This window comes from Vipera berus, assembly GCF_964194415.1.
Source record: "Vipera berus genome assembly, chromosome: 2".
Taxonomy (NCBI): domain Eukaryota; kingdom Metazoa; phylum Chordata; class Lepidosauria; order Squamata; family Viperidae; genus Vipera; species Vipera berus.
Window position 1 is genome coordinate 101701107 of NC_138203.1, and position 25096 is coordinate 101726202.

Genomic DNA, 25096 nt, shown 5'->3' on the forward strand with positions numbered 1-25096 from the left:
TTTGCAAAGAAGCAGCCAGGAGGTCTTGATTGAGCAATTTTGCTTTTCCCCTTCTTCTTTCTCAAACAGGAGGTGGAGGAATTTTCTGGGCTTGACTACAAGCCAGATAAGAAAAGAAGAGCCATCACATTAGAAATTTGGGTTGAGTTCCAAGAAATGAAACCACAGATTGGGATTAGTGAAGCCAGATGCAGTATAGGTTTGTACTGGAATGTGGGAATGAACTTGAGAGTCAGGTGTTAATGTACAATAAAGTTAGTACTTCTAGGTGTACCTCTTGTCTGGACTGCCTTATAAAGCTGACAGATTTTGCTTTATTTTATGAACAGTGATCTCAGCTCCAGCATTATGTTGTATGTTGTGGGAGATCCTAAATTGCAAGAGCTGATTGAGATCTGTTTCTTCAGATGCAATGGATCATTCCCTTTCTCCTTTTTAACTATGCAAAGGAAGTAAGTGAAGAAAACAAGAGCAGTAACATGTAAATCATAAGAAGGTTGGGGATCCTCAAAATTAAATAATTAGAGAAAGGATAAAGAGGGAATAGAAGCAAGCAGCAAATTAAGCTTGAATTCCTCTTCTTCGTTTTTAATTAAAAGCATATCAGTTTAGTCAACTGCGTTTTAAATCCCCTCAAAGACATTAAAGACAAAAATTAGAATTAATAAGGTTGTTTAAAATGGCAATTATAAGCTTTGAAGTTTCACTTGAGAAATAGAAGCTCATGGGCTAAATATTCAGCCATCAAAACCTAGGCTAGACATCCTCTGATCCTCAGATTTAGCAAGCCTCAAAAAAATGTGTGTACTTTATTGTCAACTGCAACCTCCCATCTCCAAGACGAGCAGAGCTAATTCTCAAAGAGGCTATTAAGGCCACCTATCCTGGAAAGAAAAAGCAGACCATAAGAGAATACAATTTCCCTGTGCTGAAAACCCTCCTCCTTCCTCACAGAAGCCACTGAGGATTGTTTCCCTGTGAGGATGACAGGACCATCTTTTTTGGAAGTTATGCCCTCATCTTGGTTTTCAGGAATGACAACATAAACGAAGCATGAAGCACTGACGTGTAAATTGCTTTGCTTACCTTTACCCTCCCCACTTTCTTTGCCACCTGGTTCATGTCCTACTATATTGTAAACCCAAGAATAGAGGTTGGTGAGGAAGAAACTGAATATGACCTTACTGAAAATCTTAAGTCACAAAGAGAGGATCGTCTTTCCTGTGATTTAGAATTTTGGAGTGTAAAATAATGCCAGCCTCCATCTGCAGTCAGAATAGCTGTATACCTGCATGAGATTTAGATCTAGAATAAACAATTTAGCAAATTGACTGTGCCTGGCAAGGAGCATTTTCAAACTACAGTAAATTCTTATTATTTACGCTGGTTAGAGTCTCTGGTCACATATTTTTGTCAACCGATCAATACTTAATCTTGGTTTATGTGTCTTTCTGCTTAAAGACAACTTATTTAATGCATATATTTCTTACAAATAAACCCAGTACTGGAAAAAAAATCTTAAAAGTTGAAACATTTAAAGTTTTATAAAAATCTTAAGTTTTAATGGAGCTGCAGGGATGTTTAATGGAGCAGTGCACTGTGAGGTTAAGTCTAGGGCAGGGATTTGATGGGCTATGTTCTGCAGAAGATACTGTATTGTATTTTCTCTGTAAGGCACAAAACAGCCTTCTTGAACACAGGATCACGAGGCTTGGGGGCTATTTAACCAGTCCAGCCATCAGTATGAGAGCACTGACTTGTTTGACCACAACTGGAAATGTGTACATCAGCTGACTCAATTTTTTTTTACTATTCTGCACATGAATATGAAAATGCTACAAATTCTATTGATTTTGAATTTACAAATAAATGTTACTGAATTGGTGAGTTGAAAAGTACAGAACCAGTAAATAATGAAGATTTTCTGTATATTCTGAGTGTTGGCGCTATAGGAGAAGGTTGACTTAACTGAGCAGCAGAATACACTTATTAATGCAAAAGGCACTGATATAAATCTGAGCTCTCCAGTTTAAAAAAGGATGAAGTTGCAGAAACCCTCAATCAATCCAGATCAATTAATATCGAGCCTTTTCTGTCATGGCAACTACCCTTTGGAACACCATCCCCCAGAGCAGTGCTTTTCAACCTTAGCGACTTTAAGATGTGTGGACCAACTCCCAGAATTGCCCAGCCACCATGGCTGGCTTGGAGAATTCTGGGCGTTGAAGTCCACACATCTTAAAGTTGCTAAGGTTGGGAAACACTGACCAGAGAGTAGATTTGATTGACACTCCTGAGGATCCAATTTTGATGCAAAGCCTATTAAATGGTTATGCTTAAGGCTGTGTTTTCCATCTCGCCTGCTGAATATGTTTTATTTTTTTACATAGTTTAAAAAATGTTTTTATATGTTTTGTTGGTTTACACATTCACTTATGTGAGACGGGCATATATATATGAATCAAATGAATCAGCCAATCCTTATGTGGATGGTCAAATAATCTTAACTTGATACAATATTTTCGTATACTAGGGACATTGTAGGAGGAGAGCTTTGTTAATCTATTGGAAACAAAAAAAAATCAGGAGGAGTCTGGTACTGCCTTTCACAACAAATGAAAGACACAAGGCTTTTGGTGCTGCAGCATAAGATCACAAAAGCTTATGATTTTGAATAAACTTGTTAGTCAGAAAAACCAGACTCTTCCTGAGTTTTTTCCTATACCATGAAGATCCTAGCACTACTTTTATTACAGGCAAATACTGCAGGCCATGAGGTAGGAAGACAAAGACAAAATATAAGCATGTGACATTTTTTTAATAGTGGCCATTTCTGACCCTGCTGGCAAATGCACAGCAAGTCTCTCAATTCAATGTACAAGTGTCCTTATTGTCATTCTTGTCCTCTCTACTTCCTTGGTTCTGACTAGTCCTCCACTGTGGTGGTCAATGGGGGATCACATAAGATGGCAGCAGATAGTGCCCTGTTTTACCCTCGCCCTTTCCTCCTGTGCTTCTTTTTGCAGAGAGACAAAGTAATTTTAAGTACTTCAGCTATGTGCAAGAGAGTGTCTCTCAGGACAGCCAGGGATGATGGTAGAAAAGAGATCAAGTGCTAAGCAGGTAGTCTACATCTCTGAGCAGATGACAAGGTGTTCCCATCACTGAGAAACTGTCCTCCCTGTAACGTCTGAGTAAAAACTGCCAAGCAATTTGTGTGACATTTGTATTGCAAGAACAGAAACAAAAAATTGATGGATTGAGCTTCTGATTATATCCCCAAGCTCCCTAGCAAGGTAGGGATATACATGTGTAGGGCCATTCTAGGTTTAGGCAGCCCTTTCATGTGCAAAGGGCCTATGAGGAGCGTACAGAAGCACACTGGCAATGTTCAAGGCCCTTAAGCAGGCAGAGTGAGATAATACTTAGCTGAGTATTGCCAGCTTTTGTTTCTACAAAAACAGGCTAAGAACAGGAAATGGCAAAGCAAAAATACTGGGTTATTAATTATACAGTACTATATAAGGCACAAGCATGGATCCATAAGAGTTTCTCTGCTGAAAATGCAGCAACTGAAAGACACAGAAATTGGGGGGGGGGGAAACACTGAAATTCCTATTTGTTGTTTTCTGATGTAACCTGAGCAGGTTGTTTTTAATCATAACCTCCCCAGCCAGAATTCTTGGCCATGTTTTTGAAAGAAATTTGTCCAGTGCTGATCTGATGGATGCTTTAGAGTCATCAGTTAAATTCCCCACAGTTCAAGGAGGGTTCTGGGATGTGCAAAAATCAGGACTGCTAATAAAGTCAAAGAAGGAAACAATGACATCAGAGTAGCTGGATAGGATGGATATTAGTTGTTGTTGTTAGTTGCGAAGTCATGTCCGACCCATCGCGACCCTATGGACAACGTTCCTCCAGGCTTTCCTGTCCTCTACCATCTTCTGGAGTCCATTTAAGCTCACGTCTACTGCTTCAGTGACTCCATCCAGCCACCTCATTCTCTGTCGTTCCATTCTTCTATTGCCCTCAATCTTTCCCAGCATTAGGCTCTTCTCCAGTGAGTTCTTTCTTCTCATTAGGTGGCCAAAGTATTTGAGTTTTAGCTTCAGGATCTGGCCTTCTAAAGAGCAGTCAGGGTTGATCTCCTCTAGGACTGACCGGTTTGATCGCCTTGCAGTCCAAGGGACTCGCAGGAGTCTTCTCCAGCACCGGAGTTCAAAGGCCTCAATTCTTTTGCGATCAGCCTTTCTTATGGTCCAACTTTCACTGCCATACATTGCAACTGGGAAGACCATAGCCTTGACTATAGGCACTTTTGTTGACAGGGTGATGTCTCTGCTTGGATATTAGTACAGCTCCCAAAAAGAGTAAACTGTGACAGGAAGTTCCAGTCAGACTAATGAAGGGGCATCTTCCCCCTCCGATTGACTGTAGAGCACCATTCTCCATGAATTGCTGACTTTCTAAATGCATGAAGTCCATACCACTATCCCTATCCCTTTCAAGAAAGATATACTTTATAATATAAGATGCATGCAAGACATAATTCATTCAATATGATTTAAAAGTGGAACTGTTTCAATAAGCTTCTGAGTCTTCATTACAAAAAAAAATCTGGCATCTTTTTTTTTCTTTTGATCTGTTGACATGGTGAATTATTTTAATGTGGCTATTAGGGGGGTATTTTAGATGTTTTAATTGTGGTTTTATTGTCCAAAGTTGATATGGTCAGCTGATATAGAAATAATGTAAACAAAAATAAATGAAATGGTACAGTGTGGGGAAAAGCTTTCCTTTCTGATCCTGCAGAATATGACTAATTGCAAAGATTTTTTTTTAGTCCAGTGGAAAGAACCTTCAAATAAATTGGGAAAAAACCCTGCACTTCATGGTGTTAAATTCACTTTTCAATTCATTCAATCCAAGTTGAATTTTGTGCACACAGTAGGGCTGTACATTGTGATATTGTACATTGCATCTTTCCAGTTAATGCAGAAAAAAATTTGCACCTGGAAATGTAGCATACTTTTTTCAAGTCTTTCACTGAACTGTGTGGGAATCTGAGCCATTGAACAAAAAATAAAAATAACAAATAACAACATAGAATGTCTTGTTCCAAATTAAAGTCTCAACATCCTTTTAAAACCTCAGAAATTTAAATGACCTAATTTGTTTGGCAGTAAAATCTGGGGCCATAGGCTTTACAGCAAGTCACATTCTTAAAACATCTTTAGCATCAGCACCATATAAGGTAGTCTGTATCCCGCTCTGTTCCCTCAGATCCCTGGAGATTAGCAGAGCCAAACAGAGATTGTACATTAAAAATGAAGATAGAAACATAGACTAAAAACAGGAGTCCTTACCGTATGCTTTTATTCTAGTAAGAAAAGATTACTTTCTGCACTCAAAAATGCCGAGGTTAACTCTGTACACACAGATGTTATTTTCCAGAGGCTAATTTGAAGATCTACAAAGATGTTTTACTATACTCCATCCCATCCCAGGGAATCATGCTGCCCTAAAGGGCTCCCACAACATGTTCTTGTTGTGTACTCTACTATCAATGCAGTTTTAATGCATAACATTCTAAGTTTCAAAAGGTCATGACTGACAGTCAGTCACCACTGCTGAAATTCCAGCCCCACCAAACATCAATCATGTAAAAAAAAATCTCCAAGCACAACACTCTCCGCACGCTGTATTTTTTTTCCATAATTCTATCATCTGGTTGCATTTTTTAAAAAAAACTTATTAAAACTATGATTAATCATCTGACCTTGTGACCACTAGAAGGCAGCAAAGAGAGTTTTTTAACCCCTGTTGTCTGACACCTAGTGATTGTCTGAACTAGTGTGGCTGCTGGATGAGTGCTGAAGTTTAAGAAAAGAGTTTAGCTGGGGCAAAGTATGGGAATTGCAAAGTATTCTAATAACTTTACATGTGGAAAGGCAGTAGGGGCCATGGTTTTTGGGAGCAATGGCCACTGAGATGGGGATTCCCAGCTAGGCAGGCCAGAAGACAAATACAAGAGACAAGTCCTTTCAGTAATACTTCCAATTATATGCCTTAAGCAATGGCAGACAAGCCACTTTCAAGGCTTTGCATTCTCTAGGGCAGGGGTCCCCAACCCCCGGGTTGTGGACTGGCACTGAACACTGGCATTGTCAGAAACCGGTCTGTGCAAACAAGCAAGGCCCCATCCACGGGCAGTACATAAAACCATGCCCCCTCTCTCCATGGAACCGGTCCCTGGTGCCCAAAAGGTTGGGGACTTCTGCTTTAGAGTGACTAGCTGGCTTATCCATTTAAAAAAGAAAAATGGGTGGGGGCTGTAGGAGCCAGGGTAAAGGGGCAGGAAAAGAGGCTTTTGGGAGGACAGAGGAAGAATTGGTCCTACAGGAAACTATGAGAACCTATTGAAGCTTCAGGTTGGTCAACATGGAATATATCTTTTCAGGCTACCTCTTCCATGAGCAGCTACGTATACCACACTTGCCACCACATTCTACAGATGAGATAAAAGGAAAAATAACATTTCCAGAACAGAGCAATCAAACTCAGGCTGCCTCTAATTTAGATGGATGATAAGATACAGTTGATGGCACACGGATACGTCCTTGGACCGATTCTCATACTGGTGCAAGGGTACTATGTGGATTTGCTCAAACTATACAATTTTTTTTTACAATAAGCCAAAAGGGTTATAGGAAATAACACTGATGTGAGAGACGGCTTTGCATCTTCTCATTTCAGAACGTTCTAAAATAAAAACATCATAAATCAGCTGAAGCTGGAAACTTGATGGGCATAAGAGATGTTCAGGAATGCACTAGTGCAGGGGTAGGCAACCTTGGCTCTTTTATGACTCGTGGTCTTCAACTCCCAGAATTCCTGAGCCAGCATGGCTCAGCTTGGCAACCTCTCCCTTTCCCCTCAGCATGGCTGGCTGAGGAATTCTGGGAGTTGAAGTCCACGAGTCATAAAAGAGCCACGGTTGCCTACCCCCGCACTAGTGTGTCTGGGTACCATGGTGCCTACCCCTTCCTTAAACATGCTCAGTACTATCAATCAAAAGAAGTAATTAAATATACTGTATATTTATTTATATCTCTCAGTTGATCTGTTTATGAATTATTCTGAAGTCTGTTAACAGCAACTACTTTTTCAGAGCATGTCAGCTGCATCTTTTCTGTCTGGATTTGCAATCCGATGACAGGATGAATGGAACATCTCATTTCTTGATAGCAAAATTTCTACATGGCTGTCTATTTGGAACTAATGTTCGCGGTGTACCATACTAATGTCTGATACACTTTTCACGTAATATTCAGTGGCACTATGCCAGAGTAACTTAATCATGCATAAGCCATATCAGCACCCATAAGTCTTTTCCTAGTCATACAGCAAGCCTGTCTCATCTTGAGCTGTATTTCATTGGTGGTAATGAATCTCCACCACAAACATCATATGTGTCAGCCTGGGAGAAGAAAGATAAGCAGTACAAAGGTGGGGAGAAAGAGAAAAAGAAGAAAACACTGAGGTTTAGAAATGAGGGAGGAAAAAAGGGAGTTGTTACTCATTTGTCTAAAGATTTATAGGCTACCAATGATCAAAGATCTCTTTTATAGAGAATGAGCGGCTTGCAAATAAACTTTGCAAATAAACTTCACGTAGCTCTTACTCAAATATCTACACCACCTTGGTTGCCCTTCTCAACTATTTTTGATATAAAAAAGAGAAAAGAAAATGTGCAAAATTGCTGTCTCACTCCATAGCCACATTTTTACTGGCATAGACCTAGGACGGTTGCCCTTCTCAACTATTTTTGATATAAAAAAGAGAAAAGAAAATGTGCAAAATTGCTGTCTCACTCCATAGCCACATTTTTACTGGCATAGACCTAGGACGGTTGCCCTTCTCAACTATTTTTGATATAAAAAAGAGAAAAGAAAATGTGCAAAATTGCTGTCTCACTCCATAGCCACATTTTTACTGGCATAGACCTAGGACACAGGTCGGCAACCCGCGGCTCCGGAGCCGCATGCGGCTCTTTGAGCCGTCTCCTGCGTCTCCCAGTCACCCGGTGCGCGCGCACCTCTTCGAACGGGCAGTGGTGCGCGCGCACCTCTCCAAACCGCTGCCGTCCCGTTTGCACAGCTGCCGCGTTCGTCCATGTTTGACGAACACGGCAGGTCTCCGGACGGTGGTGGCTTGGGAGAGGTGCGCGTGCACTCTCCAAACCGCCGCCGTCCCGTTTGCACAGCTGCCGCGTTCGTCCATGTTTGACAAACGCGGCAAGTCTCCGAACGGGACGGCACACACCTCTCCAAAGGGGAGACCCGTCGCCGCGCAGGTGCCTCCCATTTTGCACATGCGCAAAATGTTTTTTGCGCATGCACGTGAGTGGACGCACACGCGTGCACTTTTTGCGGCTCCCACTTTTTTGTTTGTGTGATGGAACCGGTTCTGAGTGGCTCTTTTCCTTTTTCCGGTTGCCGACCCCTGACCTAGGATAAAGGGTAATTTCCATGTGCCTACTACAGAAAAACTGCAGAGAAAAGAATCTCTACAAAGCCTTCTGCAGAACCAGTTAATTCTCATCCCTAAATGATAAAAAGCCTAGAAATTTAAACTGTAATCTAATTCTAATTCTGAACTGCAATTCATTCTTTTTTTGGCCTCTTCCCATGTGTTTTGGCAAGATTTAAACTGTAACTTCTATAGAATAAAAACTTCTCTTTTTATCTTATTGTACAAAATTCTACGTATATGAGGGTGAATGCATATATATATATATATATATAGCACTAAGCAAAATTATGTGATTTTAATATGCATTATGTATATAAAAGTTCTAGAAGTTACCATTTGCAATATTTCTTTTATTCACTTCATACATCACACATTTTTTTTGGTTATGCAAACCTGAAGACAACCAAATTTGGGGCCGTTTGCAAAAAGGATTAAAACATCCATGTCTGCTTGTTTAGGCAGACAAATTATTTTAGAAAAATATGGTGCACTAAGTCAGAGTAGCATGTTTAGATAAAAAGACGAGGCTTCTATTGTGCAATAATGTAATTTTATAGGAGTTCCATACAACTTTCACTTGTAATTTTCTCATGTTTTCTAACTGCTTTTTGAGCACAAATGTCTTTTGATCAATAATGCTAAAAGCCATCTGTTTGGAAGAACCTAAGAAATTTCTGAAAAATTCATCACCATTGATTGTACCCATTTTTTCCCCTTATTTGAATGTATTTATTCTGAATGCAGAGAGGCTTTTCAGAATTTGGAGGCCCTTTATTACAGATTCTCCCATTCTTAAGTGGGAAGATCTTGTATTCTCATCTCTCAAGTCTCAACAGTGCAAAGAACCGTATTCTTAGCAACACCCTTTTTATAGGATTCTGAAGTATGTGCCACGAAAGTATTCCATTCAATCATTAAATTACATAGAAAACAAATGACATCACACAATTCAAATTGTAATTGTTATTTTCCAGTAGTGTACTAAGATTTATACAAGTAGTCCTTGACTTATGACTGCAGCTGGGACTGGAAATGCTGTCACTAAGCAAAGGTAGTTGTTAAGTGAGTTGCACCCCATTTTACCACCTTTTCTGCTGTTGTCATTAAGTGAATGAATGTGGTCATTAAATGAACTGCGTAGTCATTAAGTGAATCTGGCCTCCCCCATCGACATTGCTTTTCAGAAGCAAGCTGGAAACAGAAGTTGCATCATGACTGCGGGATGATGCAACCATTGTAACTATATGCTGATTGCCAAGCAATCGAATTTTGATCGTGTGATGCTGCGATGATTGTAGGACCAGTCACTATTCGCTTTTTTTTCAGTGCTATCATAATTTTGAATAGTCACTAAATGAACGGTCGTATGTTGAGGATTGTCCAATTAAAAAATCAGAATATCAACAGAAAGCAATTTGTTTCAGCAATTTTCTGAAATGGATTTTTTTTTTACTAATTCCTTTTTTAAATAAATTTGCCAACGGAATTAAAGGTGTTTCTGTACTAAAAGTATTAGGAATTTCCATGAATGAATATAATAGGCGATTTTTTTAGTTAGGTTATCTATATATTAGCCTTTTTCCCAACCTGGTAACAGTACTTGATAACTTTATAACACTGACACTATTGAATTACCAGGATCTGAAATCCCATGGTATCACCCACTGGAAACAGTCATACTGTTTCTGTGGAGGACTTGTTGATACAACATGCTTTTACAGAGTTGCTAACCACTGATGGTATGATTAGGACTGTATGCAACCTTCACCTAAATGGAGCTATTAAGAAACCTTAGACTGGTCTTTTGTTTGGAGGAGACTGAGTGTATGGCAAGAAATGTTCAACAATAGCTCTTAATAACTGAGCTTGCGATTACCGTATATACTTGAGTATAAGCCGACTCGAGTATAAGCCGAGACCCCCATTTTCACCCCCAAAAACTGGAAAAAGTTCGTGACTCGAGTATAAGCCGATCCGCCGTTCTGCAAGCCTCCGCCGCCAGCAGAGGCTCGATCCGCCATTTTGCAAGCCTGAATACACAGGAATACCCTGTGTGGCCGCGGCTCTCGGGGAAGCCCTGGCTGTCCGCTTCCTCGTTCCACGCTGCCATTCGGGGCCCGCGCGTTCCCCGGGCAAATCGCGGCGCCCAGCAGGCGAGGAAACACGCCCGCTCCAGTCGCCCCCCCCTTCCCTCAGGAGACGCGAAGCAAGTGACCGCCCGGAGCTTACCGAGGACTTGCGCGCGGCCGAGGCTTCGGTGCTTCCAGGATCGCGCGCACCTCTCCCAAGCCGCCGCCGTCCGGAGACCTGCCGAAGTTTGGGGAGATTTGGGGAGGTGCGCGCACACCTCCCCAAACCTCCCCAAACGTCAGCAGGTCTCCGGATCTCCGTGCTTTGCCTGCCTGCTTCTTTCCGCTGCGGAAAGAAGCAGGCAGGCAGGTCACGGAGATCCGGAGACCTGCTGACGTTTGGGGAGGTTTGGGCACCTCCCCAAACCTCCCCAAACGTCGGCAGGTCTCCGGATCTCCGTGCCTTGCCTGCCTGCTTCTTTCCGCTGCGGAAAGAAGCAGGCAGGCAAGGCACGGAGATCCGGAGACCTGCTGACGATTGGGGAGGTTTGGGCACCTCCCCAAACCTCCCCAAACGTCGGCAGGTCTCCGGATCTCCGTGCCTTGCCTGCCTGCTTCTTTCCGCTGCGGAAAGAAGCAGGCAGGCAAGGCACGGAGATCCGGAGACCTGCTGACGATTGGGGAGGTTTGGGCACCTCCCCAAACCTCCCCAAACCTCGGCAGGTCTCCGGATCTCCGTGCCTTGCCTGCCTGCTTCTTTCCGCTGCGGAAAGAAGCAGGCAGGCAAGGCACGGAGATCCGGAGACCTGCTGACGATTGGGGAGGTTTGGGCACCTCCCCAAACCTCCCCAAACGTCGGCAGGTCTCCGGATCTCCGTGCCTTGCCTGCCTGCTTCTTTCCGCTGCGGAAAGAAGCAGGCAGGCAAGGCACGGAGATCCGGAGACCTGCTGATGATTGGGGAGGTTTGGGCACCTCCCCAAACCTCCCCAAACGTCGGCAGGTCTCCGGATCTCCGTGCCTTGCCTGCCTGCTTCTTTCCGCTGCGGAAAGAAGCAGGCAGGCAAGGCACGGAGATCCGGAGACCTGCTGATGATTGGGGAGGTTTGGGGAGGTGCCCAAACCTCCCCAAACGTCGGCAGGTCTCCGGATCTCCGTGCCTTGCCTGCCTGCTTCTTTCCGCTGCGGAAAGAAGCAGGCAGGCAAGGCACGGAGATCCGGAGACCTGCTGATGATTGGGGAGGTTTGGGCACCTCCCCAAACCTCCCCAAACGTCGGCAGGTCTCCGGATCTCCGTGCCTTGCCTGCCTGCTTCTTTTGGGGAGGTTTGGGGAGGTTTGGGGAGGCAGGCTGCTTCGTTCCGCGGCGGAAAGAAGCAGGCAGGCTGCTTCGTTCCGCGGCGGAAAGAAGCAGGCAGGCAAGGCAGAGGCTTGCGGAGCGCGGATCCAGTGTGTGGGGGGGGGAAAGCCCTTTAGCAGGATTTGCCTGCATGCCGGCGGAGGCTGGATCCGTGCTCCACAAGCCTCTGCCGCCGGCTGGATCCGCGCCCTGCCGCCGGCAGAGGCTTGCGGAGCGCGGATCCAGTGTGGGGGGGGAAAAGCCCTTTAGCAGGATTTGCCTGCATGCCGGCGGAGGCTGGATCCGTGCTCCACAAGCCTCTGCCGCCGGCTGGATCCGCGCCCTGCCGCCGGCAGAGGCTTGCGGAGCGCGGATCCAGTGGGGGGGGAAAAGCCCTTTAGCAGGATTTGCCTGCATGCCGGCGGAGGCTGGATCCGTGCTCCACAAGCCTCTGCCGCTGGCTGGATCCGCGCCCTGCCGCTGCGGAGCGCGGATCAAGCCTCCGCCGGCGGCGGAGGTCTAGGGGTAGTGGGGGGGGGCCCGCGGACATAGATGGGCTCAAGTGGAAGCCAAGCAGCCCTCCCGAATCTGGGCTTCTGGACGGAGCAGCCGGTGGTGCGTTTCAAAAAGCCAGATAAGGCAGACAGGGAGATGAAGAGTTCAACCGAGTTTCCTCTTTTGTTCAGGCTCCCCGATCAGACAAAGAACTAGCCAGCGGCAGGTTTCTCCCCTTTTCCCTCCCATCTCTCTTCCCCCAACCCTTGGGTCCCACAGCAACTCACGAACTCCAGCCGCCCCTTCTCCTTCGAAAGGTCTAGATCCCGAGATAAGATATATACAGAAATATACATAAAGAGAGACGGACGCAGGCTGTTGGTTTCTCGCCTCATCCCACGCACGCACGAGGGGGAGAAACAACGCTCTGGGCGGCAGAGTCTAGGAGAAGGAAAAATCGGCCGCAGCCTCGGGGTAGGCTTCTCCGGGGGCGCCGCCGCGATTCTGCAGGGGCCAGGTAGGGAAAACTCGCCGGGGAAAACGGGTGCCGTTGCAGCGCCCGGCGAGTTTAAAAGCAGCGGGTGCAGATGCCTGAACAAAAGAGGAAACTCGGTTGAACTCTTCATCTCCCTGTCTGCCTTATCTGGTCTTTCAAGAGGAGGGTATTCCTTTCACTTCTTGAACTTTCCCAAAGACTTGCAAACTTTTCCAACCATTACTTCCAAGGATCTTTGATGGGGAGAGAAAGCACGGGTGAGCGATGGGGGGGGAAAGCACGGGTGAGCGACTCCGCTCCCTCCCCTCACCTCCGGGCCGGGCTTCTCGCCGGCGGGCTGGCTGGCTGGTGCTGGTCCCCGGGCGAGGAAGCGAGCAAGCGGGCGAGCGGCAGCGGCATTTTCGGGGCGGCACGGGTGAGCGATGGGGAGAGAAAGCACGGGTGAGCGATGGGGGGGGGAAAGCACGGGTGAGCGATGGGGGGGGAAAGCACGGGTGAGCGATGGGGAGAGAAAGCACGGGTGAGCGATGGGGGGGGAAAGCACGGGTGAGCGATGGGGAGAGAAAGCACGGGTGAGCGATGGGGAGAGAAAGCACGGGTGCGATGGGGGGGAAAGCACGGGTGAGCGATGGGGGGGAAAGCACGGGTGAGCGATGGGGAGGGAAAGCACGGGTGAGCGATGGGGAGAGAAAGCACGGGTGAGCGATGGGGGGGAAAGCACGGGTGAGCGATGGGGAGAGAAAGCACGGGTGAGCGATGGGGAGAGAAAGCACGGGTGAGCGATGGGGGGGGAAAGCACGGGTGAGCGATGGGGAGAGAAAGCACGGGTGAGCGATGGGGGGGAAAGCACGGGTGAGCGATGGGGGGGAAAGCACGGGTGAGCGATGGGGGGGGAAAGCGGCAGCGGCATTTTCGGGAGCAGCGGGTGAGCGATGGGGGGGAAAAGCGGCAGCGGCATTTTCGGGGGCAGCGGGTGAGCGATGGGGGGGGAAAAGCGGCAGCGGCATTTTCGGGGGCAGCGGGTGAGCGATGGGGGGGGGAAAAGCGGCAGCGGCATTTTCGGGGGCAGCGGGTGAGCGATGGGGGGGGAAGCGGCAGCGGCATTTTCGGGGGCAGCGGGTGAGCGATGGGGGGGGGAAAGCTGCAGCGGCGGTTGTTGGGGGCGCAGCAGGCGAGGCAGCTTCTCTCAGCAGCCTGTTCCGAACGAAGGGACAGTTCTTTTTTTTTGTTGACTGGAGTATAAGCCGAAGTGGAGTTTTTCAGCCCAAAAAGTGGGCTGAAAAATTCGGCTTATACTCAAGTATATACGGTACTAACCATCCGAGTTAATGACTAACATCGTGTCTTCCATCAATAAACATACTTGTGTTAAACTGCCTGTTGGCAATACAGGCAGAATTTAAAAGTGGCCTGTTCTCACTTTATGTACTGTTTTGCTATGCCCATTAAAAAGGTGGGGCTTCAATTGCCCAGTCATGCTTGTCATTTTAATGCTGTTGATTTCTCAAAAATACCCCTGCCCTCTACCCTCTTTGGAAATAAATGTTGTTTATTTATACAGGCAGAAATAAAGGTCATTGCTCTTCCATTCTCTGCATATCACAATAGTGTTTGAACAAAAGTATTTTCCACTGCATCTTTCCCCCTGAAATCCAGCTATCTTGCTGTATCAGGACAGGGGATGTTGCTCAGAAGGATGAATAAAGAATTCTTGGAGTATACACCAAAAGCATACACTTCCAAGAGAGTCACACAAAACATGAAGGTTAACTTAGCTGCTCAGTTAAAGGAAATAGGTACCTATATCAGGCAGCAGCAGTATAGGAAGATACTGGAGTAGCTCATTAGAAACAATGGCAAAAATATCATTTCATAAGTGCAAAAGATGGCAATGGTAAACCACTCTTGTATTTTACCAAGAAAACCATATGGATAGATAATATAAAATAATTGATGACACGGTACCAGATGATGGGCTCTTCAGGTTAAATGGCACGCAACATGCTGTGGAGAGAAACTGAGGAGCTTTCAAAGTACTAATGGTTTTTATGCTGCAAGTTCAAAAAAGCCCTCAGGATGCTGAGCTGTTGATGTTGAAATGCAGACAGGGAGATTCTGTAGCTGCAAAAACAGAGTCTTCATGGAACATGGGAGTAAGAAGCATGAACATGGAGAAAAAAATGTGGTAAAAACTGAAATGAATCAACTGCACATTGAACACCTAGGCGTCAGAGAATTAAAATAGAGTGGAATTGGATACTTCCATTCAGAAAATCATATTATCTACTAATCGGAACATCAAAAACAAAAAAAAAATAGTGTTGCTCTCATAGTCAGAAAAAAATATAGCAAGGATCTTACTTGGGTATAATGCCATAAATGACCAAATAATATCAATTAGACTTTGCAGACAACTATTTAATATGATGGTTACCCAGGTTAATGCTCCAACTACTGATGCAAAAGTTGATGAGCTGCATAATTAAGGTCAATCTGAAATTGGTAGAACAAATAAGCAAGATATATAGCTTGTTCTTATAGGTTGGAATATAGAAGTTGGAAATAAAGAAGAAAACCCATAGTTGGACTATATCGCCAAGGAAACGGAAATGAAGCAATGTGCAATCCAATGATTTCTCCATTGCTAATATAATCTTCATTGCTAACACAATCTTCAAACAACCAATGCTATATACATCATCAGATGGTATATACAAATATTAGACTGACTATATTACTGCTCCAAGTAATATAGAGGAAGAGTCTGTTATAATGGTAAAGATGTGGCCAGAGACTTACTATGAAACAAATCACAACTGCCCATAAGCAAGATCCAAGTCTGGCTAAAATGGAGGAACAAAGCCAACCAGTTTCAATGACATATCTTGGGCAGGAATTGCTTTGAAGTACAGAACTTCATTGATAGGGAACCAGAAGAATTGTGGAATTATATCAAAGATGTTATTAAGGATGAATGTGAAAACTTACAGCAAAGATCATAAAACCAGAAGAAAGCAAAGTGGATGTACAAACAGATGGTGGAAATTGCCATGAAGACGAGAAGCCAAAGCCAAGAAAGAAAGAAAAGACGATTTCAAGGAGGAAACTATCAAAGAATTTCAGAAGAGGCAAGACAATGACATCTGTGAAAACATCAAATATGGAAACAGACACAGAAAAACAAGGAACATTTTCTAAAAGATCTCATACTTAGAAAGAGGTTCCAAGCTCAAACTGATATGCTAAAGGATGCTAATAAACAAACAGCAAGTAATTCAAAGAAGATCAAACACAAATAGGAAATTCTTTACAGTAGAGATGTCAACATTCAAGATATCTTAGAAGATACTCCCTATTTACAAGAACCTCTAATGGTAGAAGATGAAGTTACATTAGTGTTCCGGTTATTATCAAGTTGGAAAGCAACAGGAGTTAGTGAAACATTTACAGAAATATGGCAAGCAATAGAAGAAGAACCAGTAAAATTCTTACCATCCTATGCCAACAAATCTGGAAAATGACACTTGGTCAACAGATTGAATTAGCCTACGTATAAATATCAATCAAAGAAAGGCAACTTAACAGAGTATGCATACAATTGCACAATATTCTTAATTTTACTTGCTAACAAAGCATTGCTTAGAATTATCCAACGCAGATTGGAGAACCACACATGGAAAGGGAAATGCCAGAGTTCGTGCTAATTTTAGAAAAGGCCAAGAAATAAGAGATATTGTTGCTACATAACAAAACAAGCCAAAGAATACTAAAAAGAAGTCGTCATGTACTTCCTTGATTATAGAAAGGCTTTTAATTATGTTGATCATGTCAAAGCTGTAGAAGGGGGTTAGAAAAATGGGAATCCCATATTATCTAATGCACAACCAATACACGGATCAAGAAAGCACAGTACAGACAGAACATGGCAAAACAGACTGGCTCCAGGTTGGCAAAGGAGCGAGACAAAGTTGTCTACCCTGTCATTTATTCAACCTATATGCAGAATTGAATATTGAGAAAATTTGGTTTCGAAGAAAATGAGTGTGGTTTTAAAATTAGAGGAAGAAAATTAATAACCTGGTTTATGTTAACAATGGTACTTTGATAGCTGAGTATGCAAATAATCTGGAAGCTCTACTAAGGACAATCAAGGACTGTCAATGGAATTACAATTAAATATAAAGAGGACCAAACTACAAGTACAACAACCAGCAACATTGAAGATACTGAAACTGTTGATAGCTTTCTATGTAAGATCAACTACATAGAAAAGGAATCATCAATCAAGAAATATTTTGCAGATTAGCACTTAGTAGGCTGGTAATCACCATCAAAGCTGACACCAGCCAGAGCATAGAAAAATTCAAAGGAACAGTGCAAGATCAGAAGATATGGAGAGACGTGGCCCACAAAATCGCCAAGACTTGGACTTGTCTGAATAGATATCATCATCATCACCATCATCATCAGGCTGGTAATGAAGACCTTGGAAAAGATATTCAGATGTTACAATATGTCTACACTTACAGAGACAAGAATTGTGCAAGGAATGGCTTTTCTTGTGATGGCTTAGGGAAGTTAAATTGGGATATGTTTTAAAAAAGTGCATTCAGATTTTTGAACTGTGGTGTTGGGAAAGATTACCAAGACGACTATGAAAAACTAAGAAAACGAAAAATGAAAAAAGGCATGAGTGAACTGGCTCAAGTTATCATATTTTGACATTTTATGTAAAACACAGCTCCCTTGAGAAATAAATTTAAATAAACAAACAAGCCGTAATGCTGAGAAAGAGAGAAGAAAACAGAAGACCAGGATAATCAATCTCCAAGGGAGATGGGCAGTTTAGAAATAGGAAATACAAATAAATAAAAATAATAATAAATTTAAAAACAGAAGTGAGCTGGATGAACTTGATTACAGCCATGGAAGTGCACTGTTGGAAAGCATGAAGGACCAGACAGATCATCCTGTCTATCTATAAGTTTATCTCTATGTCACTAAGAGTTGACAACTTGGTGACCCATAATCAACCATCACTGCATTTGGCAGCTCAAAATCATTTGATTTATTCCATGGACACTTGACAGATAAAGTATAGCACAGAGATACAAGTCAATCCTGTATATGTAGCACATTGTATAACTCTATACTATCTCCCCTTTGGTTCCAATTCTATTTTGTTAGTTGGACATTTCCACATGCAAGGGCATTTTTATAAGTATTCAAAGAAACAATCCCATTTGAAATTTCAATTCAAATTCCCATTTGAATTGTAGTACATGACTCTGTTGGCAATAGAGCTCCATTTTAATATAGTCCAGTGCCTCTTCCCTGTATGTACTTATGTATTTAACCACCCTTAGAAAGCAACCCAGTCACTTGATATTAATAATATCTACTTACATTCAAGGCATTCTTAGCAGCTTCTGCTTCTGAGCGACTATCAAAGCTAACGAAACCCACAGGCTGAAAGAAGAGGAAAAATTAGAATGTTTCTGGAGTGTTAACAGTCAGAATTATCCATGACTTCATTTGCTACTTTTAATTTAAAAATTAAGCAGAAAAACCTCATTTGAAATTTTAATGATGGCCCAAATTAAACACGATTACATTGTTTTTAGTATCTTTAGTTCATGGAATTGATTTTTGTTGATTAAACTTCGTTGATTAAACTTTCTTCTGTTCTAGGAATGTCCAAACGTTTAATTTCTCATTTTTTTCAGTGTGAAATTTCATAAAATATCCCTCGTCAAATACTGGATGGGACTTTCCAAGCATTTTGGAAGCATTTCAGTTTTGAAAGTCACTGTCTTGAACTTGGAATTCCTCTCGTTTCAAGCTCAAGCTTCTTCCAAAATGCTCAAAGCATCCTGAATTTCACATCCAAGATGACAGTTTTCTCAACATTTCATACTTGACTTATTTAAAAATAAACATTTTGGACAATTCTATTCAATGTTACATTCTACATATTAAGTAACAATTTTAAAACACCGTGGTTAATTTTATTTATTTCACATTCTTGTAAACTTTAGGCGACCATGCCTCCACAATGAATCTTAAAGACTGTGAAATTTCCCATCTGTGAAGAATCATTTATCCAATATCAAAAGAATCAGAATATGAAAACAAAAGCAAATTAAACAAATTAAAAGGAAGAAGTGATTATTTAATTATTCCAAAATGTTCCATCTACAATCTGCATTTACCAAGAATTAAGACAGGAGTGTTGCGTTAAGACTAATTCATCAATAAAAACATTAAAGCAAGGAAGTATTTGTACAAGAGCACTTAATTTAGCAGAAATTACAGAACCAATCTTACTTCTGTTTTTGTCTTTATCAAACATTTTACTTTCGTAGTATTTAAACAGATTTAATCTAACAAGTGAAAAACAATCAAAATGTTTAGGCTAGGTTTCTTATAAAGATGTTTAGACAAAAATCTGAAATTATATATTTTTTAAAAAATTAATTTTTCAGTATGCTATGACACTGGCTATGAAAAATGACCTTAGATAATATAAATATTTATCCTTCCGTAAAAGTGTCATACTGAGAGACTTGTCCTGGTGGAGAGTGTTTGAATACAGTTGGAGAAAATAATCAAGATTCAGCTATTCTGTTTTTATACCTAGATATTAGAAATAAAGATTTGGGTTTTATTGGCCAATGTCAAATGATCTATTTCTTTAAAATTTGGATTAGCTATCAAATGAACAACCCTAAAGGTCTTTATCCTTTTTTAAAATCATAGCAGCAGCAGCAGCAGCAAATTCCTACTGTCGTCTGTCCCTTTCATGGCATTAAACTATAAGAAGAAAATCTGCAGGCCTAGGTTTTCCCTGACAGCTACTGCTAGAAGCACGACACTTTCATTTTTAAACAATAGGGGTTCAGTCTGAACTCAGTCCAAAAAGCAAGAGACTTTCTAGGAAAGTTTAAAGATGAACTGGAAGAAATGCAAATGGAAGTGACAAAGAACCCCAACACTCTGGACCTTAAAGAGCTAAAAACAAAAAAAAATTGAGGAAGAGACAACATTAGGTAATGGCAGGAAATGCGTTTTCTAAATTTTGGGTATAAACATCAATTTTAAGTCTAGTGTGAAATATAAATGGAGCAAATGCTCCTCAAAAAGGAAGAAAATCATCTCAAAAAATTCAAACAAGACATAGTTTGTCTTTAAGAAATGCATATCAGAAAAAAGGATATAAAATATTTTATCTGCAAAAATGTATTTCAGTCGGAATTAAAAAGACCAATGAATTGTTTATGTGTAAACCCAAATTAAAACCTGGACTGATATTGACTGATATTTATGTGTTTATTTGTTCAAGGTCTATAGCCACCCATCTCAACCAATGAATGGCTTACAGTATAAAAGCTATAAAACCAATTGGGCAATATGTAGGGTAGATATGTGGGATTAGAAATGATTTCCATGGAGCCAAGTCTTTGATCATGGAAATTTATGCTTCAAATGAGGATAAGGTAAATTTTTACCAAGCAGTTATGGACAAACTAGCCAATATGAAAATTGGTATTTAAGGGAAATTGGAATGGAGTAATTTGTTGTAGGAGATCAGCAGTCTGAGCTAGAAGACAAGGTTAGACATATCATGAATTTGCACAGCCACGAGGGATCCAAGTCCAGCTCGCCATGAATTCCTTTCACCCTTATTTACCAGCAAATTAGCTTTGACCGTTAGATTTGACTGTTAGACCAGCACCAGAAGGCAAGACAAGAAACAACGGATGGAAACGAATCAAGGAGAGAAGCCACTGAAATTAAGGAGCAACTTCCTAACAGTGAGGACAATCAACCAGTGGAACAGCTTGCCTTCAGAGGTTGTGGGTGCTTCATCACTGGAGGTTTTTAAGAAGAGACTGGACAGCCACATGTCTGAAATGACATAGGGACTCCTGCTTGAGCAGGGGGCTGGGCTAGAAGACCTCCAAGGTCCCTTCCAGCTCTATTCTGATCAATTGATTGATTCTTGTGTATAGGTAGCAATAATAAACTTTTCAGTGCTTTGAAATTAGGATGTGTTACTGGTTCCTTGGGCATGACATTTATCTACCGCAGGACAGTACCTCTGAGAAAGATATTAAAACAGCACAAGATAAATTATCAAAAACTTTTTTTTACATGATGAATAATCTAGAGCTTGCAAGTGCATTAAGATACAAAAATAGTGATGCAAAAGAATACACTTATTATTCTGAAAGAATTAATATGTTTTGGATATCCAAGAATTTGGCTACTAGTGTGGATATACTTCCAAAGATATTTTCAGACCACAATACAGTGACTTTACTATTTAAAAGGAAAACTATCCATCTTTGAGATGGAAAGTAAACAAACATTACTGCAGAAAGAAACAGTAATGAAAAATTGTAAACAGAAGTTAAAGGCGTTTTTATAGTAATTTTAATAAAGGTAGAGACTTAAGAATGGTTTGGGATGCAAGTACAGCTTTTATGAAGGGATATTTTATACAGCATAATAGTAAACTAAAAAAAAGAGATAAGAAAACATGATTTTAAGTCAGATAAAAATGAAAGAATTAAAGCAACCCCTCACCCAAATTATTTAACTCCAAATTAAACTTTTAAAACAGCAGTAGTTTTTGTTAATAGTAAGAGAAATGGAAGTAAACATAAATTATGCAAAACAAAAGAAATTGATCTTGCAAATTGGGGAAATGGTTGGCATATAAATTGAGGAACATGAGAAAAATATTTTAAAATTAAAACATAGAAATATTACATTAACAGAAGAAATGTCATCAGTGCTGCTATGTATGATGATTTCAGCTGAGAAAATGAAGATGATTTTACACGACTATAATCAGTTCGGATTTTCACCTAAAAGCTGAGGGACAATATTAGAAACATATAGGATATTTTGGAATACTTACAACAACATAATGAAAAGTAAACAGTATTTTTTTTGGGGGGAATACAGAAAGCCCTCTGACAATTTTGAATTGAACACTTTTGTTTAAAATTTTGGAATATATGGGTAAAATTGATATCCCAAAAAAGGTATAGTTAACTGTGAATTGAGAATAAACAAAACTTGTGAGTTACAGAAAGTGACTAAACAAGAATGCTCCTTGTCACCATTGCTATTTATTTTAGCTTTGGTATTGAACAGAGATAAGATAAGATGAGAGAAGTGCTAGAATGAAGATTAAAAGAAAAAGACATAAATTACTCGCATTCGCTGATGACCTGCTGATAATTTTGGAAAACCTCCTGGAGGGAGCAGAACCATTTATAGAAAAACTAAACCACTTGGGGTGTTAGCTGATTTTAAAATAAATAAAAGACAAAGATGTTAACAAAGAATATGAAACTGGAAAAACAAATGTAACTGATGGAAAAAGATGGTTTTAAGAATAAGAAAAAGTGAATTACTTGAATAGGAAACATAAATGTAATACCAGAATAATAACAATAATAATAATTCTCGTAAGACATGAAATAAAATTAAGGACATGATAAGATTTGTCATTTGGGGGAGAATTTATATGATAAAAATGAACATTTTGCTAAGGGGACAAAAAGATATAATTAAGTTTTTATGGCAGTGAAAAAAAGAAGAGTTAAATATAAAATATTTCAACATGCAAAAGGAACGAGGACGGGACTGCCTGATTTGAAATTACATTTTGTAGCCTGCTGCTTAGTCGGGATGGAAGAATGGATTTTGCTAAGAAATAGGAGAATTTTAGAATTAGAAAAGCATGATTTGACCTTTGGATGGTATGCTTTTTATGGTATAATAAAAGTTAAGGTTAATGTAGATTTTGAGAATTATTATATTTGGAAATGCTGTAACGAGACTATGAAATAGATATAAACCCAGGCTCTGCCTGAAAATGCCTTTATGGGTCTCAGCATAAAAAGCATTTTACAGGAAAGAAACAGTAGATAGAAAAAAATGGTTAACTTATTGAGAGCTGTTGTAACAGGAACGTGGAGAATATAAGATGAACTCAAAAGAACAATTGACTCAAAAGAGGGATTTAGTTTTTAATGTTTTTTGTATGCACAGTTAAGAGAAAGATTGAAAGTAGATAATATGACATTTGGAATTGACAACAGAGGACAGATTATGAAGTTTATTATGTACAAATGATGAACATTGCTAAAATGTAAGTTAGCTGAAATTTAGAAATGGAAAAAGAACAAGCGATAGACTATGATAAAACGGGCTAAGAACTGTAGACACAATGCACTGATGGAAGCATAGGAACATACGTGGTTAAAAGGACTGAAATTTACATTATGTTGTAATCTAAAATATATTTTTGACTCCAGAAAAATGACCTAGAATGTAGAAAGGTACTTTAAATGCATGTTGGACAACATGTATCATTTTTATCATGCCTAGTAGACTTGTAAAAAAGCCAGAAATTTCTGGATTCAAATACGTACAATGATACAACAAATTTTAAAGATCAACATTCAGCTAAAATCAGAACTTTTCTTGCTGGGATTAGTGGGCAGTCAGTTAGAAAGGATATATGGAAGATTATTTTTATATATGATTATTGCTACAAGACTATTATATGTGCAAAAATGGACAGACTCTAACATGCCCACAATGGAGGAATGGCTGGTGAAGATGACAGAACTAGTACAATTGACAAAATTAGCCTGTTTGATTAAAGGTCAACAACTACATTTATCAGTGATTGGAGATTCCTTATGGACCTTTTGCTGAAAAAAGAGGAAAAAAGCTTGTGATTTATTGGTTTGAAGATTAGAAAGGGTAGCTTATGGAAAGAAGGAAATTATGATGTAGCCTTAGAGACAGAGGGTGGAATATAAATGCATTTACAACTGCTGTCAAAAAGATGGGAAGTCACTTTTTCTTTCCCCCCTGCTTTTTTCTTTTCTATTTGTATTTCTCTTCCTATTTTCTTTCTTATTTTGTTTCTTTTCTAATATGTCTGTATTTTTTATCTTGTTAAAAATGTCTTGAATAAAATTATATTTTAAAAAAGCGAGATTTGCATACATTACATAATCACAACCATACCTTCTGTATGTCAGTGGTCACATTTTGAAGATGGGCAGTGGGCGGGACACAATTTTAATTGTTCAAGTACATCTGGTGCTTTTTTTGTAAAATAAAAAGGTGCCGGAACTCACACATGTCATACAACCTGCCTTGCCTACCCTACAAGGTTCCATCCAAAAAAGGTGCCGGAACTCCGTTCTGGGCGTTCTATGACAAAAAAAGCCCTGAGTACATCTAACATACTGTACATCCCTAACACATCTTTAGCTCTTACTAATACTAAATCAACTAGAAAGACAGTAATGGGTTAAAATTGTGAGTTCAGTTATTCTGATTATCTTCAGTGACTTTTGTCACTGATATGTAAACCTCTGTGCCAAAATTTCATACCAACTCTACTGTTTATAATCTACCGCATCTTAATAATTTCCTATGATGGTTATGATGATGCATTTGTTTAGTGTTAGCCTTACCTGCTTTGAAGTGAGTTTAATAAGAGAACCTTCATACCCCTGGAGAGAAAAATAAAAATGATATATGTACAAGATAATATACAAGTTCTTGAGATCTGTACATTTAAATATATCAACACTTTGTCATACAGTAATATACAGCATTCTTGGCTTTATTTTAAAAGAGCAGCAACAACAATTCATAAAAAGACCTAATTATTTCATATGGCCTTAAGGCAGGCAACTGATTAATAACAGGAACTTAATTTCGTATGCAATATTAGGATAAAAACTGAGTTAAACTATTAAAATTATATACCATTGCTTAAAAGTATTTATTATTGTTGGAACTACAGATACTTCTCACTTACCGACCACAACTGGGATTGTTACTAAGTGCAGAGTTGTAAAGTGAAAAAATCACATGATTGTGCCCAATGTGATCACACCTGAAGACAATTTGGCAGTTCCAGCCAGGATCACATTAAGTGGATCACTCTGCGTTATTAAGTGTGACATCATGTGATTGCAAGCAGTGGCGTAGCGTGGGGGGTGCAGGGGGGGCCGGCCGCACCGGGCGCAATGTTTGGTTCAGGTAGACAATGACTCAGAGTGGTTCACAATGAAAGAGTTTATTCAATACACATAGGTCAACTGTCAACTGTCAATGTTT

At 40.7% G+C, this 25096-nt stretch overlaps 1 protein-coding gene across 1 annotated transcript in view; it reads right to left on the reverse strand.

The window, feature by feature from the left end:
* The window catches only part of RBPMS (RNA binding protein, mRNA processing factor), a 69713-nt gene that overhangs the window by 36445 nt on the left and 8172 nt on the right, over window positions 1-25096 (reverse strand). Inside the window, exons 2-3 of the mRNA XM_081317570.1 lie at window positions 24445-24483; window positions 18338-18400 (exon numbers count right to left, since the gene is read on the reverse strand). The gene's annotated coding sequence lies outside the window, so the exon portion shown is untranslated. The remainder of the gene's footprint in view (window positions 1-18337; window positions 18401-24444; window positions 24484-25096) is intronic.